The sequence below is a fragment of the Meriones unguiculatus genome, chromosome 10 (genome assembly GCF_030254825.1).
Source record: "Meriones unguiculatus strain TT.TT164.6M chromosome 10, Bangor_MerUng_6.1, whole genome shotgun sequence".
Taxonomy (NCBI): Eukaryota; Metazoa; Chordata; class Mammalia; order Rodentia; family Muridae; genus Meriones; species Meriones unguiculatus.
In genome coordinates, this window is record NC_083358.1 from 5,657,302 (window position 1) to 5,683,883 (window position 26,582).

Here is a 26,582-nt window from a genome sequence, read left to right on the forward strand (position 1 = left end):
GGGGCCAGGAAGGGACGGAACCATGAGGCTGGGTTTACACCAGCTATGCGAAGCCCCTCCACTCTGCCCCTGCCTGCCAGGGGCTTTCTTGGCTCGGTCTGTTCCTGACAGAAGGGATGCGTGTTGTTGGGGGTGGGGGGCTTGGCATGTGTGTGAGTGTGAGAGAGAGGGAGAGTATGTGTGTGTGTGTTTAAAACACAGAAAAAAGAAGCATGGCTTTCCTCAGCTGCAGAGGCGGGCCGGGCTCTGCCCGTGCCAACTCCCTCAGAGCGGGCACCGTGGGGGACACATGATGGCACAAGAAGGCTGCAGAGGTGAGGGACGGGTGTGGAGGAAGATGGACGCTTGCCATCTCGAGTGCCAGCGGCTGAATGAGGCCAGACCCAAGAACAAAACCCACAGCAGATCGCTGGCAGCCCATGTTAGGAGGCAGAAGACAGTTGGCAGCGCTGCCGCAGAGGACCAGCCTGGGAGCAGGCGGACGTAGGCAAGGCCAGCACGGAACAGGTAAGAGCAGAGTGGGGCTCGCTGAAGTATGGCCACCTGGTAACTGGTTGGGGTACATCTGGGGGCTAAGTCTGATGTGGGTGAGGGTCCCTTGGCATGGCAGCTTCCAGAGAGGGCCGGATCTGAGGGAGCCTGGCTGCCTTGTGTCCAGACCATCTCTACGTAACCTCTGGGTCCCTTAACATGTCTTGGTGCCCGCCGCTTGCCCGTGTGTGCTTCACTGGCGTTCTAAAGATGTGGGGTGGGTTGGCCTGGGTGGGCCATCTGGAGCTGTGAATACAGCAGCCGCGCCCATGGTGGTCTCACGGCTGCATCGTCTCCACTGATGTCGGGACTCCCAGGGATGGTCCTTCCTACCCTCGCTATGCCAGGTCTTCTGACCTTGAAGGGACAGATCTGTTTCCCTTTGCAGGCGGGTCAGGATGGGCTGGGGCTATGCCGGAGGGTCCCGGAGCATTCAGAGAAATGCACCCCACTCTTTCAATCTTCCCAGAGCCCCCATCCTTGCCCACAGCCAGGCTTGGCACCTCAGTGCCTGTGTGCAGATCAATGGGATTGAAGCCAAATGTGCTGTCTAAGGGATCCGGGTGCCAGTGCCAAGGAGCCAGCTGCTGAGGGCACGGGTGGGGTGGGCTCCAGAGGGGAGGAGTGTGTAGCTGAGCTTTCCTAACAGCTCTGAGAACAAAGCCCGCCCCCTTCCTAGTGGTCATAGGTTGGTCAGAGAGGGCGGGGCTGAGGGATGGGGAGATTCCATCTGGTATGGCATGGGTGGTCCCAGGTGGCCAGTGTGGATCAGGCAAAGCTACGGGTGCTTCCCTTGTGCCCAGGTGCCCTTCCTTAAGTAAGGTCCCAGGCAAACATGCAAATCTTCTTCTCTCCTTTTTCACCTGTTTTTCCTTTCCCTTCCTTTCCTTCTCCAAGGGAGGCTGGCATGGGGCTCTGAGATTCACGCCTCAGGCTGGTGGGATAGCAAGAGGGACAGTGGAGCCATATTGGCATTTGGGCCACTCTGTTCCAGTGTAATGCTCTTGGAAGTCACTCTAATCTCAGGAAGGTGTCATTCTCGGAGGTCTAGGGCACTCAGGGAAGCAAAAACATTAACTATGGTGCAGGCTCTGTGGCGCCCAGCTTCCCCACAGAGTCAGGTTGCACGAGGCTCTCTGACTGTGGAGAGTGTCGTCTAGAGCCCAGCTGAGCAGAGGAGGGGGCCTCCAAGAAAAGACATTAAGGAGCACGGTTCCGAAACTGAGAGGCACAAGGACTGGAACAGGCAATTGGGAAGAAGGGAGAGTTTCCAGGGGAGACTCAGAGCGCAGCAAAGGCTAAGCCATAGATGTCCCACAGCAACCAAGCAGGCACAAGCTCTGCTTAACTCACCGGAGGCCTCGTCTTACAGCCTCGGGAGGCACCGCCACAGCGGGCTGCAGCCTTACACAGACTGTGGCTAAAGCTTTAAGAGGAGAGCGCTCCCGCTGCAAATCCTGGGATGGGCTAGTTCCTGGCATGGGTCTATACAAGGCTGGCGATGAGTAGGAACATGCCCACTGTGCATCTGGAAAAATTAAGGTGAGAAGGCCCAGACCTGCTGTGGTCACTGCTACACACAGGGCCAAAGGGCTGGTTCTCAGCAGAAAGGAAGCGAGGTGACCAAGCTGTGTCCTCAGGGCAAGGACTCAAAGGGGATCCCAGTCAGGCTTCCTGGCTCAAACCATCCATCCTCCTGGAGCCTGGGACTCTCAGACTCAAACGCTGTGGCATTGGTGTTAATCCAGTCTGACCTCTAGCTGGGCTCAGTTAATGACAAGGACCTGTTTGGTTGGCCATGGCCTAGGTAGACCCTGTCTGCCTTTGGGGATCAGGTGGGTATGGGATGGGTGGAAGTCAGGAGCGAAAACTGGCTGTGTAGACTTGGCCCAGGGAGTCTAGGTTCAGTCGTCGTTGGTCTAATGTGGTCTAATGTCCCTGTGGCAAGGGAATAGACTGGCCGGGCTCGGGATCCCTGGTCTGGGTGCCCAGAAGTATTCAGGTGGTCCTAGCTGTCCACTGTGGTCCCAAGGCCCTGGGTACTCCTGGGTCTTCCACCTAACTCCAAGCCGGTGCAGGTAATATTCCTGTCTCTGACATCTCTGCCCATGGAGAATATTAGCTTGTCACCTGTATGGAACTCCCTAGGGACCCTCCCACGCAGAGTTGCTGTGGCCTAGCCTGGAGGTAGGTCCAGCAGGTGGACTGCCCCATGCTGGGCAGGTATTTTGTTGATGTTGATAGAGGGTTGGGGCAGGGCTGGGGGCCTCTGAGGGATGTGGAAGAGCTCCGTACCACGCGCCCTTTGTCCTGGGCTCTACAGTGCCTGAGGATCAGGAGGCAGGCAGAGAGGTTAGCAGCCCACCTGCCTCCCAGCTCCTTCCTCCTCCTCCTCTGCCTCCCAGATTTCACAGTGCCGGCTTTCTGTGCTGGCCCAGCTCCCTGGGGACTCCACCAGATGTTCCTGGCCGCGCGCTTCTCCCTAATGAAATATTCATGCAGCCGTTCTGCCTCTTGACACGAAAACCTTCTGCAGCTTCCCTGACACCAGGAGCCAGGCAGCTAGCTCCCCCGATGTTGAGGGTGAGCAGGCACTTACTAGGAGCATCCCACGGACTCTAGACCAAATTTGCCCCTTGTCCTGAGAAGGGTCAGGGTCCCCTGGGGCTTCACCCTTTGTCCTACCCTGGGGAACCATTCTGACTCTACATACACCCCCTCCCAGGGCCCAGGTTCAGCATCTAAGCATACCAACATGGTCTTGGTTCTGGAGAGCTGAAGAGACCATTCCTCATGGGACAAGCTACCCAGTGGGACATGGATACCCCAAGGAGCACCCCACTCGGCCCTGCTAGTCCAGGGAGGATGGGCTGCCCCTTTCTTCCATTGTCCCACACTAACAAGCACCTGTGGCCCACCCATATTCCTCTTGCTGGGAGTGGCTGACCAGCCTGATAGCTCACCTCCATCCACGGACTCCTCTGAGATAAAAATAAGATCCCCAGGTGCAGGTTCTGTAGCTGGAGCAAGAGACTCCCTGTGTCTTCCGTGTGTCACGCCCCCCACCCTCAGGCAGCCCTCAAAAGCTCCTCGGACAATCTAGCTACTGCATTCAATGGAGAGTTGTCCCCCCAGGTCTGGAAATATGGTGGACGAAAGCAGCTCAGGGCCACTGCTAGCCACGCCTACAGGAGGCCACAGACTGGGGCTAGTCACTTCCTAGGGACACATGCAAATTATTGGCATAAGTGGGCCAGGTACCAGTACCAGCCTTAGATTGGGGCAGGTTGTTGCGGCCAGTTTGTGGCCCTTCTTTCAAAGCCAATGGCCAGAGCAGGTGGAACAGCCCCTTGTCCCTCCACCCTTGTGCTAAGCTGCCCTGTCAGGACCTGGACCTGACTCCCCCCTAAATCTGGAGCTTCAGCTTTCAGGATCGGCCACACAGGAACTCTCTGCCAGGTGGAATGCTGGCTTGTCACTCTCCTGGGGAGTTGGGTTGTTAGTCTACTCTATGCCCCAGGAACATCCAAACAGCTCTGAGTTTGGCCTGCCTGGACCTCATGGCCCACTCACTCCTCCCCTTGGCTACATCTCCATACTCCTGGGCTTGACCCTGGTACCTGTGCTGAGATATGAGACCTGGATGCCTCCCCCATTTACTCCAACCTCACTAATGGCGCAAGGCAGTTCACCAGTTACAGGGCTCCCAAGTCTATGGGGAGCATCCTTCTCGCAGGACTTTTCACCAGAGGATGGCTGTTGCTCTGTAGGCATCTCAAGTGGGGCAGCACCTCCAGGAACCCCCTATCAAATGTCATGCTCAGGGTCTGAACCCCTTTACTGAACGTTTAGGTTCCTGCACAAAGTAAAGGCACTGCCAGCTCTTGCTCCTGGATCATTGAATGAGGATAGGGGGACAGTGTGCCCACATCTCACTCAGCATAGGGATGGATGAGTGTCGGTGAGAGAGGCTTGGAGGTGCTTCCATGGCCCCCGGCTTTAACACTCCTAGATCTGCCTGGTTTTGTCCCTTGATAGGATTCTCTGATGGTTCTGCATGGGAAGAGGTGGGTGAGAATGGGGGAGAGAGGCCACAGGGAAGAGTTAGGTGCTGAGAGCACGGCTCAGGACCAATAGCCATGGGTCAGGTTCCCCTATGTGTGTAGTGGCGATCCCATTTCAAACAGGGAGTGAGCCTTGGCTCAGTGGCTGCCCAAATCTCACCCTTCAGGATGGCAGCTGGTGGTGACGGGCTCATCCTTCCACTGACGTTGACCACTGAGGGTTCAGACAATCCCATCCTTTCACCCCTTCCCCGGGGACAACCTTATGTGGAGCCAGAACATACTTGGGACCGCAGGAGTTTTCAGTTCAACTACTCTCACAAAGGATGGACCCAAGGGGCTGCCCATGTCATAGTAAAGAGGACCTGAGAGTCCCCAGGAGCAAGATCCCTGGCTTTTAGAGAATGGACCTTGGTCCCTTGGGCCTTCCCTTGATACACTGCGAGGCTGTCTGGCTGTCTGTCCTGTGGGCTGGTAGAATGGAGTGCTGTCCTGAGAGCCTCAGGACACTGCTGCACTGGGGACCTGCAAAGTGGGGAAAGGGCTGAGTTCAAGGAGGGTAAGGGTGACAGATATGAAAGCAGGTCTGTGAGCAGTGCCTGGGGCAGTTTGAGGAAGAACGGAAGGGCTCAGACACGGTCCCTTGGGGAGGGTCTTCAGACCGGAGTAGAGGAGAAAGAAAGGGCCTGAGTAGGCCTTCTCCAAGACTTCCCTACCATCCCGGTGGGATTGCTACAGCCCCTTGGGCAGCAGAGAGGCAAAGCCAGATCTAGATCTTTTACCAGGGGGTAACAAATGTCATGAGCTGCCTCTGTGGGGACTGTGAGACCTTGGGGCTCCTGCTCATGACTGACAGCCACAGTAGCTTGAATGAAAACTCAGTTTTCATTTTCTGACTGTCTCTGACCACAGCAAGGTAGGAAATCAGCAGGCTGTGGACCTCGGGGCTAGGAGCTGTGCTGGTGGACCTCCTAGTTCAGTAGACAGCTCCAGTTAAGGAAAGAAGCAGCCCAGAGAGGTCACGATGCTTCCTTGAGGCCACAGAGATGCCTGGGGCCAAAGCAAGGACTGAGGAGGCTATGGCCCTTACCTGGAGTCCTGGCCTCCTTTTGGGGACCAGCCATCAGGAACTGGAGCAGCCACCTCCCTTCCCCAGGACCTCCCCACAGGGATTCCTGGCCTTTCCAAGTTTGCTGACAAGAATCCTGGACTAACACCCTTCCCCCACACAGGCAATGGGTTTGAAAGAATGGGTTGGAGTCAGGAAGGGTATGGGCCACATCTTCCCTCCTTTCCCTGGCCCCCGCTGCCTCTCCCCACGCTGCCAGCGAGGTAATAAGCTATGCGTGTCGTGTAGAAATGAAACATGTTCTGCAGAACAAATGGTGTTAATTTGCAGCAAGCTCCACAGCCCAGCATTACAGAGCGCCTGGAGGGCGGCTGCAGCAGCTGCGCCAGAATTAACAGCCTCGTGCAGCGAATTAGTGGGGCCATGCATCACCATCAGAGGGACAAAGCGCCCCGAACCCCAAGACTCCCGCAGCTCTGTGCTCCAGGGAGGAAGCTGGCTCCTTGTGGTGAGAAAGGAAGCTGCGGGTCTCTTCCCTTTTGGAGGTTCTAGCCCAGAGGATTAGGCCACACGTAGACTCCACCTAGGCCACACATAGCTGGCCTTCCAGGACTGGGGTCACCGCGTGGCCAGCTGTTGTCCTAGTGGGAGCCTGAGTTCTCAATACCCACCTAGCAGCCTCACAGAACAACACCTTCTCCTGCGTTCCTGCCTGTGGACTGTGCTCCAGGCTTTCCTCTCCCCCCTCCCCACAAGGGGCCTAATTAATCTGCCTGTCTATTTACTTGTACTTATTGCTCGCCTATTGGGCTGCTCGGAGCTGCCGGTCTGTATTGATCATTCTGAGATGCACCAGCTCCCTGGCGATTCGTCTTCCTCCGCGGCCCGCCATCCATCCAGCGGATGAGTGTCTGCCCTGGGTGTTAGGAGAAAGCTGCAAATTGCACGTTACATCTTAATGGGCAATTCCAGTAACTTCATTGCATCTGATGAATATTTAACATCACCCATCCATCCCCTTGTCGCTACCCAACTGCGGGGGTGGGGGTGGGGTGGGGGGTTGTTCATGACTTCCACTTGCTGCCTTCTGCCTTGTACCTTCTGAGTTTGGGAATTTGGGCTGTTCTCCCTGGACAGGCAGGAAGCTGGCAGGTGGGGGAGGTAGGGCACTCCAAACTTAGGGCACTGCCTGTCGTTTTCTAGAACTGGTCTTGCTTTGGCTACGGGTCCTTGCCTCTCTTCTCCTCTGTGCATGAGGAGATCGTTCTGGAGTGCACATCTTCTCTCGGGGACGCCGGGTATGAGTCTGCTTTTGAGACGCATGCTGAACACTGGAGGCTTCCCAGAACACTTCTGGAGTGATGCACCAGTGGGTACATGAGCCAACAGGAACCTGGACTCTAAAAAGTGTCTAAAAAGTATCTTGTCTAATACACCAGTAGTATGAGAGGGAAACAGAGGGCAAGAAAGGAGAGCTTCTTTGCTCAGTCATAGCTCTGGCTCTGAGGCTGTGCCCTGTGGCAATCCGCGGGTCACTCTTGCTTCCTCATGGCTTGGTCCCACACAGCTTTTCGGCAGGGGAGTTGAGGGTAGGCCTGCATTCCTCTCCAAGGTCTGCAGGAGCCTACGGGCCCGGGGTGGTCCTGAGACCACAGCCTGCCTCTTAGAAAGGGTACCCGTACCAGGTTGCACTGTAAGACTCTGCAGCTGGGTCTAACCCACTCCCTAGCCCAGCTGCCTGGCCCCCTGCGCACATTCTGACAGAGGTAAGGGCATCTGTAATTGCAAACTCATTCTTAGTTACCTTGATAACTCAGAACACATACTGTTTCAAATCCCCCGGGCTGTGAATTTGGCACACTGCTGGCTCTGCTGCCAGGCAGAAAGCAGCAGCCTCTACGCTCGGGGTGCACATTGCTTTGTCTCTCATTCCTAAATTGGAAGGCATGGCACTGAGTGATGAGAAGAAGCAAAATAGAGAGCTTTTTTAACTTGGGATGCTGATGCTGGGGAGAGCTGGGTCAAGGTCGGTCTCTGCCGTTAGCAATGCCAATTCCTTTATCTGTAGACAGAAGACGAACACTTACCCATTCAGTGGGTATGTGGGAGGATTCAACGTAAGATGTAACTTGTACTTCTGGTACAAAGTTGGTATTGTGATGATGGTGATGGTGTTGATGATGACACTGACGGTGATGGTAGCACTGGTAACTGGTGGTGATAATAGTGATGACGGTGATGGTAATGGCAATGATGGTGGTGGTGCTGGCATAGTAGCAGTTGTGGTGACTGACAGGCATAATGGCCATTATGATTGTGACGCTGATTGCAATGTAAGTGGATTTGGATCGCTGGATCCTTCCAGGACCTCCCACACTGCCTGGCTCCGGTTTCAGAAAGGAGCTTCCTCTTTTGTGTCCAGCAGATCAGGGGCAGCCAAGTCAATCCTTCCCACCGGCTTCCTGACTGTCACATCTTTAAGTATGTGGAGCTGAGGGCCTGGGACCATGGTTGTTGCTGAGATTGCAGGACAACAGTGTTCTGCAGACAGGTAGGCGTCAAGGGGAAAGGCCATGCTCATGCTCTCGGAGCACTGGCACGTAGGCTCCACATAAAGGAAGGCTGTTGTGAAACTTCACAAGAAAAGCAGTCAGGAAGCACTGGGAAGAGCCCATGCCTTACGCTCAGGCGATCAGTATTGCCAAGACCAGCAGTCGGTACACTGAGATGGAGCTAACTAAAGGAAAGGTCGTGCAAAGGCAGGGTTCCTTTATCATACAGCCAAGGCAAGAAGGGATGGCGAGGCTCCTCCGTGACCTTCAGGGCTCTACCAGAAAGGGCTTGCGGGAGCCCTCATCCTTCCTTCCACAGTTGGGGACACCGCTGACAGTGCTCTACACGGCATCCTGTGGTACTGGCTGTGGGCACCAGCAGTGTGGCTCTTGTTTGTCAGGGCAGGAATAAAGGTGCTTAGCTGGTGGGTAATTGGACAGTGGATGGCTATTTACTGGCTCTGCTCTCCCCCTAGAGCATCAGTGCAGAGCAGCCCCTGGCCTCTGAACCCACCTCCAGACCGGGGGTGGCTGGCGGTCACCGCTTGGTTGCATCTGCCGTGCACGCGAGAGCACTTCCAGATGTCCCAGAAGGACCCGCTGGAATGTCAATTCCATCTTCTCACAATCATTTTCCGCATCCTCTTAGCGCCGCAAGAACGCAGCCTGCTCGTTTGAATGCATAATTAGCCCAAGCATTCTACCTCGCTAATTTCAAGGCAGGGGACGCCAGTGGAGGGGGCTTAGGAATTTGCATATTAATTTAGCCGAGGGAGAGAAAAATTGTTTACCACTTTCTTCTCGCAGTTGCTCACAGAGGACTTAACCCTTTCTACTCTCCATCTGAAGCCTCCAGAAGGGAGTGCATGGAGGTTCAGCTAACCCTCCCCAAAGACCCTGCCTACTCAACCAGCCCACCCAGGCTCTACAGAACCACTCCAGGGTTCCCCTGAACACAACACTGGGTTCAGCTAGCTTTCCTGGCTTTGCACAGCTGCATGTCTAAGCCACTTCAATATTAGCCAGTGTGGGGATCCACAGATGACCCCAAGAACTCCTCCTTAGCTGATCTTCATGTGCAACCCTTAGAAGCTGGGCATCTGGGTCCCTTTGGCCACTCCATTGTTTTTATCTGTTTGCTGATTTGTTCCATAATTGTTCACTGTGTCCCATGTCTAGGGACAGTATAGTGCTGGGTGAAGGCTAGCTATGGCTGCTATGCCTTCTCCAGCTACCATGGCTAATGATGAGAGAGGTGCTGCAAATAGCTCCCAGCATCCTCTGGAGCGAGCACCCACTGCAGTGTCCAGCACCTGGAGAGGGTAGAGCCCACCTTGGCTCTTGCAGAATTGAGGATGCTTCCCCAGATGATGGAGATGGTATGAGGAAGGAGGCGAAGGGAACTCTGAAACACAGAGGAATGGGCCATTTGTCCCCATAGTATATAGGGACTTGTGATGCCAGGACTGAATGGTGCAGACCTCCCTGAGTCTATCTGCTGCAGGTGCAGCAAGCTGCAGGGACCTTTGGCAACCTGGCTCTTGCCAAGACTGTTTTCCTCAGGGCAAAAATGACAGTGCCTGCCGTGCGTGGGGACTTCGGGGGACCAAGCTGTAGGGGCTCTAAGTACTGGACAAGAGCTTCATGCTGCTTGCTTCTTTAGAACAGGAAAGCTTTGCTGGAGGCAGGTTGAGGCCATCAGGAAGGGACAGGATGCTAGGATCCTGAGCAACTGTGGGGCACAGAAGGCAAAAGGTCTGAGGACAGAAATCAAGGTGCTTAGAGTCCAGAGCTCTAGGGAGCCATAACTGAAGTCTTCTGGCTACATGGAACAACAAACACCTGAGGCCCTTTCCAGACTAGCCAGGACCTCACTCAAGTTCCCGCAGAGCCCTCATGGCTTTGGTGTTGAAGCCCACTTCAAGCAAGGAGCCAAGTCCTCCTTGCAATATCAGTGGCCCAGAAGCCCAGAGGCAAGCTGTTCACCATCTGTGGCCTTCGTGGGATTCTCCTCACTGCCCTCAGTCCACACATTTGCAGTGTGGCCCAGGATGAGGGCCAGAGGGGCCTGTACTGAGCCTGACACTTGGCACATGCCCAGTGAGACCAAGGCCCAGAAGAACCGAGGCACACGTTCAGTACGGGGACTGATGTCTCCAAGTATGCTGTCATCTGGCTGCAGAGCTGGGCTCTTGGTGACCAGAATGGAGGCGTAGTAATTCGAGGGGCATGGCTGAGGTCAAGGAAGCAAAGGTCATAGGGACACTCTGGAGCAGGACTGTGCCAGCTTTCCCAGGTAAAACAAGGCCTAGAACCAGGAAACTGCTGGCCATGATGAGCACACACAGTGACAGGACCATGCAGGAGGCAGGAGCAGTGTTGAAGATACACTTGGTCTCCATACAAGGAATCAGGGCCCCAGGCTCAGCTGGGCTCACAGGCCTAGAGGGCTGGAGGCAGGCCTGAGCCTTTTGTGGTTACCCAAGCTCAGCTAAGTAAGATGTGTGCTTGTGACACCTGAAGAAGAGGTACACAGGGTTCAGGAGCTCACACAAAGCCACTCAGCTGTCAGCAGGACACTCTTCCAGTGTGTTGGGGTGTCTTACAGGGTGAAGATCTGATTCTTCTGGAAGACCCTAGGGTCACATCCCAGAACTCAGAGGGCTCAGAGGCAAACTCCTACCACCTGGCAGGGAGGTACTCCAGAGAATAGGTGTGGCCCTAGTTCCATCTGGGAGGTCACAGCTGCAATTCTGTTGGGTGGAGGGAAAGGATGGACACCACCCCCAATTCTGTATCTACCTTGTCTGAGCCCAGGGCCTCATCTCTTCTCCCTTGACTCTCTGGGACCTCCTGCATAGGAAGAGGCAACATGCATGAACTGAAGTGAGGCCTTCTTTGGGAGTGGAGAGCAGAGGCCCAAGGGTTGCAGGTGGCAGCTAATGCAGGTTCCAGGGCCAATGCAGGCACAGAGTCCAGACTCCCTGCATGGGCCTCTCAATCACCTAGGGTCTCAGAGCTCCTCGGGAGGAAAAGAGCTCCACACCTCAGGCCTAGCCGAGCCCCTTCTTTCTGTGGTCCTCCTCCCTCCTGACGATTCCCTCCCCTCTGGGTCTCCTTTTCTCTCCCAACCTCAGCTCCCTAGGGTTTACAGCAGCACAAGCCCTTCTTTCTCCTGCTCCAGCAGGTGTTCACAGGGACTTGTGAGACAGACAGCTAATGGATAGGAAGCTGGGGGTCCTGTGCGTGTGAGCTCTGTGGGCCAGGGGGAGCAGGCTGCCCTTGCAGAGGAGGGCAGGCGCTGCCCTGTAGCAGGGCAGCAGCCTGGGGGGAGCGGGAACAGCTTGCTCAGGCCCCCTGCCGCTCCTGCTCATCCAAGTGAGGCAGGCTGGCTTCCTTTGTGTGGATGTGTGGGCGTTGTGGGCTGGGTCTGGAGGTAATTTGTCTGCCTCCTGCAGCTGGCTGTCATCTCACATCTGTGAAGCAGCTTCATTTCACTGTCATTAAAAATCCCAGGTCTGACAGGTAGCAAAAATCCAATGTGAAAACAACGTCCCAGGGAGCAGCCTCGGCTCCGGTGGGAGTCCTGCTCACTCCCAAGCTATTCCTTCAAGGAGGCCAGATGGGAGCTGGCCTTCTGCTCTGTCCTGAGGTAGGCTGGCTGCATTGAACAGGTGTTCCCTGATACCCAGCACAGAAGAGCCAGAGAGTAAGGGGACAGAGGGGAAGCTGTGAGAAGGCAGAGACCCATCCCTGCCACCTGCTGCCTGAGCTGAGCTGCACAGAAATCTCAAGGGGCCAAGTATTGCCCGTCCACAGATGAGGCAAGGAGACCCCAGAGATCAAGGCACGATCCAGGCCCTACTCCTGGAAGGAGGCTGGCTGTTCCTTTCAGGTCCTTTTTAACTTACTTGACAAGAACCCCACTGGGAAGGTTTGGCAGGGTTGACAGAAATCCCCATATGCCCTTCTCTCTTCCCTGGTGTCCCTGAGACCTTCAGTGCAGTGTCTAGAATTCTGTTGCGGAGCCGGACTCCAGCCCCACCTCTTGAAACGTCTCCAGGAAGCGTAGTGTCTGTTGACTTCTCTGAACTTCCCGGGCTGCGGTTCTAGAGCAATGAGTGGAAGGAGGTGTCTAGCCTTGGCATATGGAGTGTACTGGACCTTAAACTCCAGGAGGAGACCAGCCTGCAGTGGGACTGTCGCCCACAGCACTGCCGGGGGCTGTTGGAAGGCGCTTGGGCCCTGGGAGAATGGTAGTTGCTGCAGTGCCTCCTCTGACAGGAGACTAAGCTGGCAGTAGATAGCAGGCCACACCATAGATATGGTACCTTGCTATCCACCAGGATAGGTAGCCTGCAGCAGGATAGGTGCTACCGGGCCTGGCCTGGGCCACTGTAGGCTTGTACGCACCTGTCCCCACCAGAACCAAGGGTCTTGTTGAGACGTCATCGGTGAAGGCTGTGAGCTGGGTCTGGACTGGGCTGAGCCTGCAGCCTTGCCCTCAGGACGGAGGGCATAGGCAGTTTTACCATCTAGAGATTTCAGTGCCGTCTGAGCATTGCTGATTCCTCCTGCTGGTGGGTAGGAAGGCCCTCCCAAGGCCTGGAGCCCTCCAGGAGCTGAGGAGCCCAGCACACAGAGGGTTAAGCACTGACGATGGCTTTGTCTCTGCATCAGCGTACATAATGTGCCGTGCATTTGCATACTGCAGCGTGCGCTCAATTAAAATGAACTTTTAATTTCTTCTAAGTAAATTACTTCTTGCCGGTACGTGATGTGCACAAATGTCAGAATAATGGGAGAGCCTTAATGAGCTGGGGAGTGGATCTGGTGGGGGCTGCTTGAAAGAACCCCTGAAACACACGTCCCCACACCAACATGGGGCACACGCTGTCCCTTGGGCAGGCCAGACACCAACCTGTGACTGCTGTCTGTGTCCTTTCCGCACTCACCGTACACCCCTAGCCAGGAAAAGGGTGCCCGAGTGCACTCTCTCACCCATCAGTGGTCTTTTGTGTCTCAAATGCCCACACACTCACAAATAGAAGAGAGACCTAAGGATCCACCCGGCCTCGGTTTCCCCTTCTTATCGTGGCTGTAAATGAGGCTGTAAGTTTAAAAGGTTTGAAATAACGGGGACTGAGATCAACAAAAAGGCAGTGGCCAACATGGCTCCCTCAACACCCACTCCCCACCCTCCCGCCCCCTTATGGGTCCAGCAACCTGATTCCAGATCCGAAGCATTCCATGTGGTCAGCGGAGAAAAGGAAAATCAGACCAAGACACACAGCAAGTGAATTGATGAAGGCTGTCACCGCAAGGCCTGATCTCACCCATTGATTTCAAGTATCAGAAACTATCAGGAGCACCAGTCATCACCACAGGAGGCACGAGGGGGGCGGGGTGTGGGGAAGCCCAGCAGAGCGCTCAGGCCTCAGCATGCGGCACAAATCCTTAGCCTCACAAGGCACTAGTTTCAGTACCTTGGAGAGGTCCAGAAGCGCTGAGGCTGTGGACCTCCACCTCAATCCTGCTACCAGTCCCTGCCCTCAGCGGACCAGATGCCATTGCGGTGCCACACGCCTAGGACCAGCGCTGGCTTTGGCACCCCCAGGGCTCGTGAACATACTCACTTGGGACCTCTTAGCACCTGCGTGTGCCTGGGCCTGAGGGTACCCCTGGCCACATTTAAATCCCCTGCTCTAGGGGCCTGCAAGATGGCTCAGAGGGTAAAAGATACTTGCCACCAAGTCTCAGAACCTGAGTTTGATCCCTGGGACCCACACGGTAGAAGAGAACTGACCCATAAAGTTATCCTCCCACCTCCACGTGTACACAGTAGCATGTGCCTGCTCCCATGAGCATGCGCGCGCGCACACACACACACACACACACACACACACACACACACAGAGAGAGAGAGAGAGAGAGAGAGAGAGAGAGAGAGAGAGACTACAGATAAATGAGACACATACCACCACTCCCATTCCAAGTTGTGTTGAAGCTACTTGGGACCCTAGACCATGTGTGGAGCACAAATAGGTCTCACAAATGGGCCTAAGGCTGCTTCCTGGCACCTGGCCGCACCCCAGTGCAATGGAGGTGACAGTGCCCACCACCACTCTTAGGTGTGCCTCTGCTACGAGTCAGACTTCTCACTGCCCTGACTTGGCCTCTCATATCTCCCGACCCCCTTGGGGATAGACTTGTCAACAGAACCTTCTGTGCCAGCAGCAGCTGATCCACAGCCTGTGGCCTCTGTGGAGGAAGGTGGCGCCGGCTGAACAAACCCCACTGACGAGGCATCCCTGAACAGTGCGGCTGCATGCATCCTGCTCTGCAGAGCGAGGTCAGGGAGGGCTTCCTGGAGGACAGAGGCAGCAAGGTGATTATGGAGAGTGCAGCAGGGTGAGGGACAATAAGGGACACAGGGTGAGGAACCAGCCTGACTGTGTCCGCCCTCCTCAAGGTGCATGCCTATCCAGGCTTGCATCTGGGGAACTGGAAGTTGCCGTTAGACAGGGAGGCAGGTCGGAGGAACACCAGAGAAGCACAGACCCTGCAGCCCACATGGCTGAAGAGACGACCATTAGGTGTTGGTCCTCATAGCTGTGGCTGCTGAAAGGCACAGAAGAGGAGCAGATAGGAAACGATGGACGTAGGACAGATGTGAGGGAAGGGCTTTGGGAGAACACTCACGGTAGAGCAGGAGGGGCCAAAACTGTGCTGGAGCCCAGCACCATGCACACACTGAGGTTGGAGAGATGAGGCTGACATTGCTCAGCCTAGGAAGGTGACCCCAGGAAGGTGGAGTCCAGTGCAGGGCAGAAACCTTCAGAGATGCCTCTTGTGACCAGCCTAGGGTGACAGGTGGGGAACCCAGCCGAGGTCCTTACTGGGAAGGTGTAATAAATAAGCAACAGCAGGTCACCTGGTCACTGAAACAGAAGAAAGGAGCCCGTCTCACTTTGTCACCAGGTCCTGCCTGTTCGAGGTTGGAAGGCCCCTGCTGTTTGAGGCTGCTGTCCTCCCAGTCCAGGTAGCCATTCTGAGCTCAGTGTTAAGGTGCAGGACTCCCTCTTCCCAGCAGGGCCTCCTGTCCTCTGTGCCAGCGCTGGCTTTGGCACCCCCAGGGCTCGTGAACATACTCACTTGGGACCTCTTAGCACCTGTGTGTGCCTGGGCCTGAGGGTACCCCTGGCCACATTTAAATCCCCTGCTCTAGGGGCCTGGAGAGTGTCTTTAGGCATAGATGCCTGTAACCACATTTGATACCTGGCCTTTGACACAGCTCCCTGCTAGCTCTCCCTCCCTGTGCCTATAGGATAATTACGTAGTGTTCCCCTTTATAGGGTAGAAGTGTGCAGTTAGATACAAATCAAGTATCCTTGTAGTACGCAGTTTTAACCAATTATGTACACCTTTCCTTGGACACCCCCCCCCATTTTTCAATGGGCACATAGCCTTTGTTCTCTGGAGTTAAAGTTGAACTAGCTCCCTGAAGTGGTTCTCAGAACATGTGATCTCCATCCTGCTCCCCAGCCTTCCAAGCTCTGTGCCCATCTTCTGCCCTTTCTGCCTTTGAGGGCTGCTGGGAAACAGCCCCCCAGGCAGGAGGAGAACCACAGTTCCCCAGCCACCAGTCCCCAGGACGTTCTTTCTTCTTTCTGATCTGCTCAAGGATGGTAGCTGGGGGAGGGGGCTAGCACCAGCTCTATGAAAGTTCAAGGCACAGAGGACTGTCAGAATCCAGCTCTTGTGATACCTCAGGACCCACCCAGCTGCACTAGCTGTGCTGTCCCCACTGAGTCTCTACTCCTGCCGTGGGGGAGGAGCCATCTCCAGCAACCCCAGTGGCTGGGTCTGACAGGATGATCCATGCTCAGGCCCCTTCCTTCCTGGTTTTTAAACCCATCTTTCCCCTGAAGAGGCTTGACAGCTGCCACTCCCCTGGAACTTGGGATCTGCACATCCAGGCATGTATACACACGTACATGTGCTCATGTATGCGTGTGGGCAAGTGAGGTATGTGTGCAATGCCTGTGTGCACACATGAGGTGACTAGAGCCCAGCTTCCCCCTTCCCCATTGGTGAAATTTACATTGAACCACAAATTAATTTCATAATTTTTTTTCTCTCTAATTATGCCAACATCTGTTGCAAGGCAAGCTGTGTGTGTGCATTTTAATGTCCCTCCCCTGCTCGCCTGCTCACAGCATTGCTGTCTGCCTCTGACTGAACTTTTCAATAATTATCACCAAGAGAAGATCTCGACTTCCATTTTTCTTGCTGCTCAAGGGGGCGGGGGAGAGAGATGATGGGAGAGGGAGAGGGAACAGGTGGGAAGAAAAGAGTCATGGCACATGGGTGGGCTGTAGGGACATTGTTGTTCCTGCAGGAAGACAGTATGGCTGTGAGGAGAGCACAGGGGCAAGATAGGGTGGGAGAGCAGTTGGGAGCCATGTGTGTCATGGCCAGAGACATGGCTGCTTCCTGCCTGAGGTTGGAGATATGTGCGGAAGTACGGTGTAGCTTTTGATCTCCTGTGAACACTCTCCACCCACACTGTAGGTGAGGAATCACAGCTTTGCACCATCTGTCTCTGGAATCCTGGTGTCTCAGCTTGTGGAGTCCTGGGCAGGTCCCTGAGACAGCCTCTGGTCCTGACAGGGCCTGCCACCTGTATGGGGTACCCACCTAAAAGAGAAGGTGCCCCTGGGTGTGCTGAGGGAGAGCACATCACTTCCCCACCCTCCCACCAGTACCCACCTGCTGGAAGAGGGTGACCCCAGAATCGTCAGAGACGGAGGACTCTCCAGAAATAGTCCCGCATCCTACCCTTGGACGGGATGTATGTATTCACGTGCCTGAATGTGTGAGAGTGTGCCTGAGCACGCTGTATGGGTAAGCTTGAGCGCCGTGCACATGTACATGCAATTTGTACTAGGCACACACGTGTAAGCATGAGTTATCTGTGTGTCTATACACATGTATGCACCTGCAGTACTAACTTCTGCTCATCCCTCAGGGCAAATGGACCCCAGCAAGACTGCCTGCACAGGGGAACTTGCTTGCAGTCCAGCCTGAACCTCAGCCCTACATCTTGTGAAGCTGCGCAGGTGCTGGCCCTCTCCCACGAGCTTCCGTCCCCTCAGGCATCTCACAAGAGCCAGGTGTCCACCATGCACAGAGAGGTCACCTGCACAGGGCAGCTGTTCCCTGTGACAAGTGAAGGTGTGTGCTCTCGGCTCTGGTCCTTCCTTGGAGATGGAGACTGGTACTCCAGAAGTCAGTCTGCATGCCCTGAGCCTGTCACTTCCTTTCTTCTCATCACTGGAAGAGTCTCCATTGGTCCCCTTGCTGCTCAGCTCCTCTTCCGTGCAGCCCCTTCTCCTGAGAGTGGCCGCAGTGGCACTCTAACCTAAAGCTGCCTGTCACTCCTCACCCACCGTCTTGTGACAGCACTCCAGGCCTGATCCCTCATCCTCAGGGCTTATGAAGCATACCTGGGCTCCAGCCTCTAGCAGCTCCCAGCCCACCCACGTGCCCTCCTTCCCAGCCCCCTTCCTCATGACTCATGACCATGTTTGGTGCCTCCTCAGAGGGCACCCAGGCTTGCTCCTGGTGGGCTGAAACTGCCCAAGCTCATGCCACACAGGCTTCCTGGTAGACATCACTAGCCTGTTTCTCTGACCCCCCACCACACACACACACAGACACACACATACACCCCTTTATTCCAGGTTCTTCCAGGGCAGAGTATTTTATGTCATCCCCAGAGCCTGAACCACGACTGATGTTTGAGGACATTCTATTAAGTACTGGATAAATTCCAAAGCAGGAGCAAACATGCTTCTCTGCTACCCTGGACCCATTTCTGGGACTATGGCATGCAGAGACCCTCATCTTCACATTCCAGATGTCTCCTATGCCCAGAAGAAGTTAGGCAGGGGTTGGGAAGAATCCATGTCTCTAGACACTGTACTGACAGCACCAAGGGGCCCACAGAGATCCACGAAGGCCTGGGCACTTTTCTCAAATGAGGTGCTAGCCTTAGGCACCTGTGGAGCATTGACAGGCTCAGGGTGAGACTCGCACCCCAGCAAGGGACTCCCAAATGTACCCAAAGACATAGCATCTGAGTGCCCCCAGGGAGGGGGTGGCAGGCATGGGAAAGGCTGTAGGGGGGCCGGAGTTTTGGAGGAATCCCATTGAAGATGGAAGGACAGAAAGTTATGGAAGGAAGTGGATGGTGAGATTGCTTCTGGACATGATTAGAATAACAGACGTCAGAATTACATGCCTGCCAAAGACAGCTGCTTAGCTGCACAAAACCTGCTCACAGAGCTTTAGATGTGGCGTGTCTCCCAAAAGGCTTACGTGTGGGCAGCTTGGTTCCCAGCAGCAGATCCTTGAGAGGTGACTGGACCCTGAGAGTTCTGACTTACCGGAGAGCCATGCTGTGGTGGCAGTCCTGGGAGGTGGCGCTCACTGGGAGCATGTCCTCAGGGGCCATCTTGCCTGGGCGCTTCCTGTTTTCTCTTTGCCCTTTCTTGCTCTTTTTTCTCCTTTGTCTTCCCTTTCCCTCTCTCCCCTTCCTTGTCCTCTCTCCTTCCTCCCCCCTTCCTTCCTTCCCCTCCCCCCCCTTCCAGGCTGAGGTGAGAAGTCCCACAATGTGCTGCTGTCCTGGTGCTCCACCTCCCCTCAGGCCCAAAGCACTGGAGCCAGTCACCCTTGGCCTGAAGCCTGTGAAACTTGAGCCAAAGCAACTCTGCCTTCCTTCTAAGTGGTCGGGTCTGACACAGCAACAGAATTATGGCCAACTGGACAGAAGAAGCATTTGGGGGGTGGGGTGCTACACAGACAGCTACAAACCAGCCTAGGTTTCTGCCAGGAGAAGGTTCTCGGGCCTCTGCTGGGGGTGTGGAGGCAAGGGCAGTGCAGTGGTCTTAGCAAATTCCGGGCACAGAGGTTGGTGTTCGAGGGTTCTGAGGTGTCTTCAATTAGTGGAGCATAGAGAGAAAAGGAAGCTATACAAATAAGAGGCCAGTGCAGTACACAGGAGTCCTCTGGAACCACGAGCCCTGTGAGAACTGTCGCCAGAAGGCATAGGGGTGATGTGGTGCCAGTGAGAGTTCAGTCCAGAGAGATAGAGTGAGCACATGGGCTGAAGACCCTGGAGAGGCAAGTCTTGAAAGCAGGGTGACGATGGTCCTAGTGCAAGGGGTGCCACGCACACCCTCCCCTTTGTGAACAGCTTTGCCTGGGAACGCTTCATGGCTGGAACAAATATCACCCTCTCTCAGAAAAGATCTCAGAGGACAGGCTCAGAGAGAGGTGACCCAATGTTGGAATTAGAAGAGAAAGGTTTGAAAGAAAGACAGGTGAGCAGAAGTTTGGAAACGATGAGAAACGAGCAGAAAGCAAAACAGACAGACAGACATGAAGATGGATCCATTTCTAAAAACACAAATTTAGGCACAAATTTTAAAACCCAACATGCCTGGAGACATGTTTCAGCCTTTGTTTAATAGTCTTGAAGCCCTGGATTTGGTCCCCAGCACTTTAGAAACAAGGCATGATGGTTGCTTGCATTTTTACAAGAACTCCGAATGTGACTACAGGAGGATCAGACTACAGACCAATTACAGATGGAGTTTGAGGCCATCCTGGGATACATGAGGCCCTGTCTTAAAAACAGAAGAACAAAAAGCCTATACCACCTGTGATAGAACACGGAGCAGTGTCATATGTATGTGATTTGGACGAGAAAGGAGAGGACAGAGATTCAGAGTAGGTGAAAAATATTCTTCTACAAATCAATAAAGGTCATGTGGTATGAAAACTAAAAGGCAGGCACGCCACAGGCAAACTACTAAAACCAAAGCCAAAGAGACCACCCCAGAAGCAGGCAAACAGACGCATCGCAGGCCGGGACACATGATAAAGAGCACTGGTGACTTGTGATCAGAACCATGCAAGCCAGAAGGCAGTGGGAGAGCATCTTGAAAATGTTGAAACAAACGTGTAAACAAAGAAAAATGAAGCGTCCTTCAAGAATTAAGCAGAAATAAAGCGTTCTTGGGTAAACGAAATCTGAGATAGCCCATTACAACAGACACATGTGTGTAGGAACTGTGGGGAAGTCCTTCAAGAGAGAACATGGTCTGAAGAGCCTCGGGCCTACCGAGAGAGGAAGCCATGCGAAAGCTGGACCGTGGTAACACAAAGTCACCTTTTCATTTCGCACCTTCCTCAGAGGACAATGAGACGGAAATAAGGGTGTCTGGTGGGAAGCATAGCATTCGCTTTTAACACAAGACAGGAGAGTGGAGTATCATTTCCTCTCATAGCGTCAGATCAATCAATATAGATGTGACATGAATCCAAAGCAAAGATATCATAATCCTTGGAGCAGATGCCAAAAACAGGAGAAGCCAAGAGGTGTATCACTTACATAAAATCAAATGCTACACAACGACCAAATAATTGAAGTAGGCAAGAAGAAAGATAGGAAACAAAAACCACGTTTGTATACAAAACAAAGAGCAAGCCAGTTAAGCTTAACCATGTCAATAATTAAATTAAATATAAATGGGTTAACATCTGAGTTAAAAAGCAGAGGTTGAAGGGCTGCAGTGTGTGGTTCAACATCCCTTTCATGTTAGAAGCCCTGAATTGGCTGAATCCCCAGCACCACAAGAAGGAAAAGGAAGCAAAGGAAGGGTCAGTGGGATTGCTGGGTGGGAAAAGGCGTTTGTCGCTAAACGTGACAACCTAAGTTCTATCCCCCTCATGGTGGAAGGAGAGAGCCGACCCCTGTCCTCTGACCTCCATACACATGTGACATGTGTACACAGAGAGAGAGAGAGATTGCAGACAAGAAGTACTGCTAGAGCTGAAGAGGAACATATCACTTATGAACTCAAAGGGAGAACCACAGTCGTGAGTCTGTTCTTAGGAAGAGTTTCAAAACACATAACACAAATCCAGGCAGGTCTAAAAGGAAACAGACAAACTCCCGGTCATAGTTGGAGGTTCCGACATCCCTGTCAAATACAGACAGAAAATCAGGAGGCGCAGGAGAATGGGGAGAGGAAAGGAGCTAAAGACAGTATTTCAACCATCATGACCTAATTGATAATACGAGGGCCCTTCACCCCAGAGTGACAGAATACACAGGACTCCCCCAAATGCAAACAAAAGGAAAATGTGGAATATTTTAACAATTTTATTTCAACGCATTTGACGTTCATGGAAGTTTGGTAATTTTGACACAGTCGGAGAGCAAGATCCCATTTGAGGTTTCCACAGTTAAAAAAGCTTTTTCCCCCCCACCAAAGCTCCCATGTCTCCTACCAAAAGACAAAACAAACAAAACCTAAAATCCAAACATACAATTAACAAGTCTCTCTCCTTTCCCTTGTCGCTTTAGGTGCTGGGAAGTTCAGAACAGGCCCCTGGACTCAGCAGAGTACAGGAATCCATGATGTAGACAATCTGCTGTTTCTACTGCTGTTTTGTTTTCTGACATTTCTCATGCTTGCATTTGAAGCACATGTATACACATTATAGATAAAGCTTCCAGAGGAACCAGTCTTTGTGGACAGAGGGCCTTGACATCTCCTGGCCTGTTGGAGTTTGGCATTCTGAAGACCATTCCAATGGAGTGCCCCCAGCTGTGGCTACTTCTCTAGCCAGCTCTGGAGTCTGCACCTGAGGAAGCCCCACCCTTGCTCAGCCCCTCAACCTGGCTCAGATATGACTATGGGCAGCCTTCCTAAGCCCCAGCCCTGGAGCATAGAGGTTCAGGACCTTCTTGGGGCCACTGCTGCGGAGCACAGACTTAAGAGCAACTCGATCCTCTGAGCACGGAGCATGCTCTGCTGTCCACCCACTCAGGAGTCGTGCAGCCAACACCACTTTTGCTTACAGCCCAGACAGGATGCTGGAACATCGAAGGGGGACCTATCAGCTTCTTTCAGGGCCAACCCATGACAACCCTCTGCAGAGTCACTGTGCGTGGGGTCCTTAGTCTCTGCCCATGTGTCACCTGCCTGGACCCTTCTGACAATAAACATGCCCTCTAGCTGGGTGGCTGCATCACCACACGTGACAATCCTCAGCAGACAAGCTAAGTTGTGGCCTTCTGTAGCCTGAGTCCTCTCATCTCGGAAGGGGAAACCGGCTGCTTGCCCTGCCCAGAGAAGGATTCAGGCTAAAACCCACCTTCCCAAGATTGGTGATGCCTTCCCTGGACTCAGTGGTGACAGCATGCATCTAAGGGCTGTCACGGAGGAAAAGGCAGAGCCTGGGATTCCCAGCCCTGTTCCTACCTCTGAAGAAGCAGGAGGCCCCAGCCTACCCCCTCCTCTGATGTTTGCTGTTTTGTTGTTGTTGTTAATTCCTCACCAGGTGGAACCAGCACTGTGGGGCTTAATTAAGCTCAGCCAGCTGTTGCTGAACACGGGAATGCAGTGCGTGGCAGAGTCAGCCTGGAGCAGTGGAGTGGGGAGGGCTGGGGCCACAGAATCCCAGGGATAGATGGAATGCGGTCTGAGTTTGAGGAGTGTAAAGCTGGAGCTGCTGGGGGGGGGTACTCCGTGGGCAGGTCCAAGGATGCCAACTGCTGCTTTCCATCCTCTCCCCTCCTCCACGCATTGACAGACCTCAGCTCCTGAGCACTGAGATTCACCCACCTTCACAAAGGACAAAGGGAAACTTCACAGAGATGAGAGAGCCCGGGGGAAGCCTTAGGGATGTGCCGCCCAACACTGGGGCAGGAGTTCCGGAAGGAGTCAGGAGATAGAGGTAGAGAGAGAGGGAGGGAGAGAGAAAGGAGAGGGAGAGAGAAAGGAGAGGGAGAGAGCAGAGGCAGGGCGGGAATAGCGTGGAGGTAAGTGGGGTGTGAGTTGTATTAAGGGGACATGTAGGAGAGTGTGTATACATGTGTGTTGGAGAACTGTGCATGATGTGTGTATGCATGCATGCAGTGGTGGGAAGCACGGGCACAGGTATACACAGCTCTGTGTGTATGCAGTGGGTCAGGGTGGGCTGTGAGGTTCTCTGTTCACATGGGTGGTGGTTAGACAGGTTCTGTTTTCCCCCATGGTGGTTCATAGAACTATACTCACTCCACGAGACGCTGATAGATATTTCAATAAACTGCTTATTTGGGAGTGCCAAGCACTGGGCCAAATGAAGAAGCGCTGATATGCTGCCATGGTAAGGGATGGGGTACCCCTGGAGCCCTTTATCCAAGGTGTGGGTAAGGTGAACATGTCTGGTTAGGGGAGTCACGTGCAGAAAGTGAGCAGAGCCAGGAACTAACATGAAGGTCTATTCTTTTACCTCCAGAGAAGGTAAAGAAATGTGCCACATCCACACCTCAGACGCCAACTCCCTCACGTCCAACTGTCAGCCACCCCAAAGATAGAACCTCTGGACATAGCAGAAGACACCCCAGAGGCCAGCAGAGGTGCCCAACCCTCAGTGAGACACTGCCACACATCCATCTGTCCACACGGGCAATGACAACACCACCACCATCTTCCCAGGACTAGTGAGGACTAAGGGTGACAGGCACAGTTGCTCGCAGGCCACAGGGGCTAAACTATGTCCCTCCGTTCTCGAAAGCTGTTAGCTAGAGGAGTAAATGCAACCCATGTCATCTTTATTCTGCTCGTCACTCCTGCCTATCCATGGACCTGCACTCTGCTTGTCATTCCTGCCAGACGTAGACCTCAGCATGGGGTGAAGTGAGTTCACTCTGTGACTGGGTCAGAAGTGGAAGGGTAAACAGTATCATTCTGGGGCTGTACTCCAGTTCCGTAAGTCCTTCAACAAAACTGTGCCCTGTAGGGACAGAGGCAGGCAGCATTGCCCCGAGGAATGAGGGATCCGACAGGCAGGTGAAGGCTTTGGTTCATGTGTGTTTGGATGTATGGAACTCCATACAGGGTTTCTGGGGAAAGTGATGGGGGGTGGGGGCAAGGCATGTGCCTGGGGCACAGTTAGCCAGCATTTTCCCAGGCTGTGCACAACAGTCAACTGGCCCCGCTTTTGCTACTGTGTTTTTCTGACTGTCACTACCCAGTACCTAAGGTCGTCTTTGGGACCAGGTGAAGGCAGTCAGCTCCAGAGCTCACACAGATGTCTTTGTTCTAGTTAAGAATGGGAGTCGGCCCTGGTTCCCAGCCCCACCTGAAGACCATCAGAACCGCTCTTCCCCAGTCCCCTGTGGGAATGAGAATGAAGGGCAGGTGAGGAGCCAGCCACACTGGCCTCCCGGCTCTCAGAGCCTGACTTCGCCTGCTCTGCGGCTCACCTGAAACCACGCTTGAGCAGGTTGCTCAGGCCCTGCCCAGAGATGTTGCTCCCCGTATTTCCTGTCCCCCAAGGGTATTTCCATTCCTGGTTGATACATACAATCTTGGATGAGTGACACACACCTTACCCCACGAGTTTGCAGGTCCGTTTTGATTCCTGCCAAGAAAGTGCACCTGAGTCTGAAATACTTTGGGGAATTGCTGCATGGGGGTATTTGGCTCCCTAGACTGGTCTGTATGTGAGTTGTTCTCACCTGGGAACTTCATGTTGGTCAGATGGGGAATAGGGAGGTCCCAGACACCATCCATATTTGCTCTCCTTTGTGTCTCGGGATTTTTGTCTATGGGCCTGCCCTGCTGGGATTGAATCCCAGGTCCATGTATACTAGAGCAGCACTGAGCCACGGCCCAGCCCTTCCAGGTTTGCTCTGGGGGGAGCTTACCTGCTTTAGAAAGATGCCCCCAAATTGTGCTATTATTTTTGCAGGATGGCCCTGGCAGGGATGGCATCTTTGGTGAGGTCAGAGGGCGGAAGGCAAAGCAGGGTCACCAAGAGTTTTGACATGAAGTTGACACAGGCTGAGAAAGAGGAGCCAGGAGGCTAGACAGTCTGGAGTAAACATGCCCCCTATCCGCCAGTCCCAAAGACGGGGGCTCAGATTCCCCGGCTCCTGCCCAGCGCCCGTGGGGCCAAAGTTCACTTAGCAATGCAGGCCTTGAGCCCGATCACCCCAGGCAGACCTCACGACAGTGTGTATGCTTCTGAGTAATTCTCTTCTGGGGAGAGGGCGTCACCCTTGTGGGCAGGAAAAGGCAGCAGAGGCACTTGGAGGGTGTATCCCAGGAGTACCAGGGCCCAGCGCTGGCCCTGCACAAGCTCCAGAAGGAACTCTCACTTGGAAACAGCCAAGGACTGTGAAAACCTCCCGACCATACTTGTTTACAGCTTGGTTTAACTCTTTTTCCATTTCTCTCTCCCTTTGGGTGTCTTGACCTGAGTCTCCTCTCCTTTCTGGGCAAAAGGCCTGGCCTTAGGGGCCACAGTATGGGTCCCAAGGAACCCTCAAAGGTCATAGGATTCTGCGCTTGGGAGAGACTGGAGCCTGGGGGAGCTCCGCCAGCCTGGCCACACCTGTAGCCGGTCCACCACTCATCCCCCCACCTTGCTCCAACCCAAGCCTGCTGCCCTACAACCACATCTGACCACATCACCCCTCCAAGATGTCGCCTGACCTCCACCTCCACCTGGCCCTTGTTCTGACTCAAGAGGAGCAGACTTCTGGCAAAAGGGGTTAAGGGTGGTTTTACCCATCACCTACTCAGCTGGCCTGGGCTACATTTCCCAGTCTCCTTCCCCGTGGATTTCGGGCTTAGGCCACATAGAAAAGTTCTGGGGAGCTGGAGGGAGGTGTTTGCCTACAGTTCCTGCCTGCTGGGCCACTATTGCCCCTCTACATTTTTTGGCTTCTTGGAGTCAGGTTAGCACCCTCATGAGGTCACAGGCACAACCATGAGGTACCTTCCACCTGTGCTCTGGGGTCAGCCCTCACTTCGAAGATGCCTCTCTCATGCTTGGAAGCATCCCCAGCCCCGTCCACAGAGCAGACTGAGCAGGCACAGTGCAAGGCCACAAGCACATGAGCACTGTTACGGTTTGGACGAGAAGTGTCCTCCAGACAGCCCCTGTCGTAGGCTTGTCTTCTGATCTGGCAGCACCCAGAGTTGGAACCTCTGGGAGGGGACTGGATCACCAAGGTTGATGGCACCAGGAAGCAGGGGAAAGGGGCCTCCGTGGAGAAAGTAGGGAGCCGGAGGCATGGCATTTTCCTGCCGCTTCCCCTCTATATCCCTCTGCCTCTGGCACACCGACACAAAGTGAGCAGCTTTGCTCTGCCACACGGTCGCATGAGGCCCACAGGACCGCTGCCAGCTGGCCACGGACTGGAGCCTCGGAAACCATGAGCCAAAATAAATCTTTTTTTTTTTAACTTTAAAATCTGTGTTTTGTTTATTTATTATGCGTGTGTGCTGTGGC

General features: G+C 54.0%; 1 long non-coding RNA gene across 1 annotated transcript; it reads left to right on the top strand.

Moving 5' to 3' along the window:
• On the top strand, positions 1-26,509 carry LOC110545199 (uncharacterized). The gene is made up of 3 exons (XR_002476235.2): positions 1-507; positions 17,248-17,453; positions 21,655-26,509. It is a non-coding gene; the product is annotated as an uncharacterized LOC110545199 (long non-coding RNA).
• The last annotated feature ends 73 nt before the right edge of the window (positions 26,510-26,582 follow it).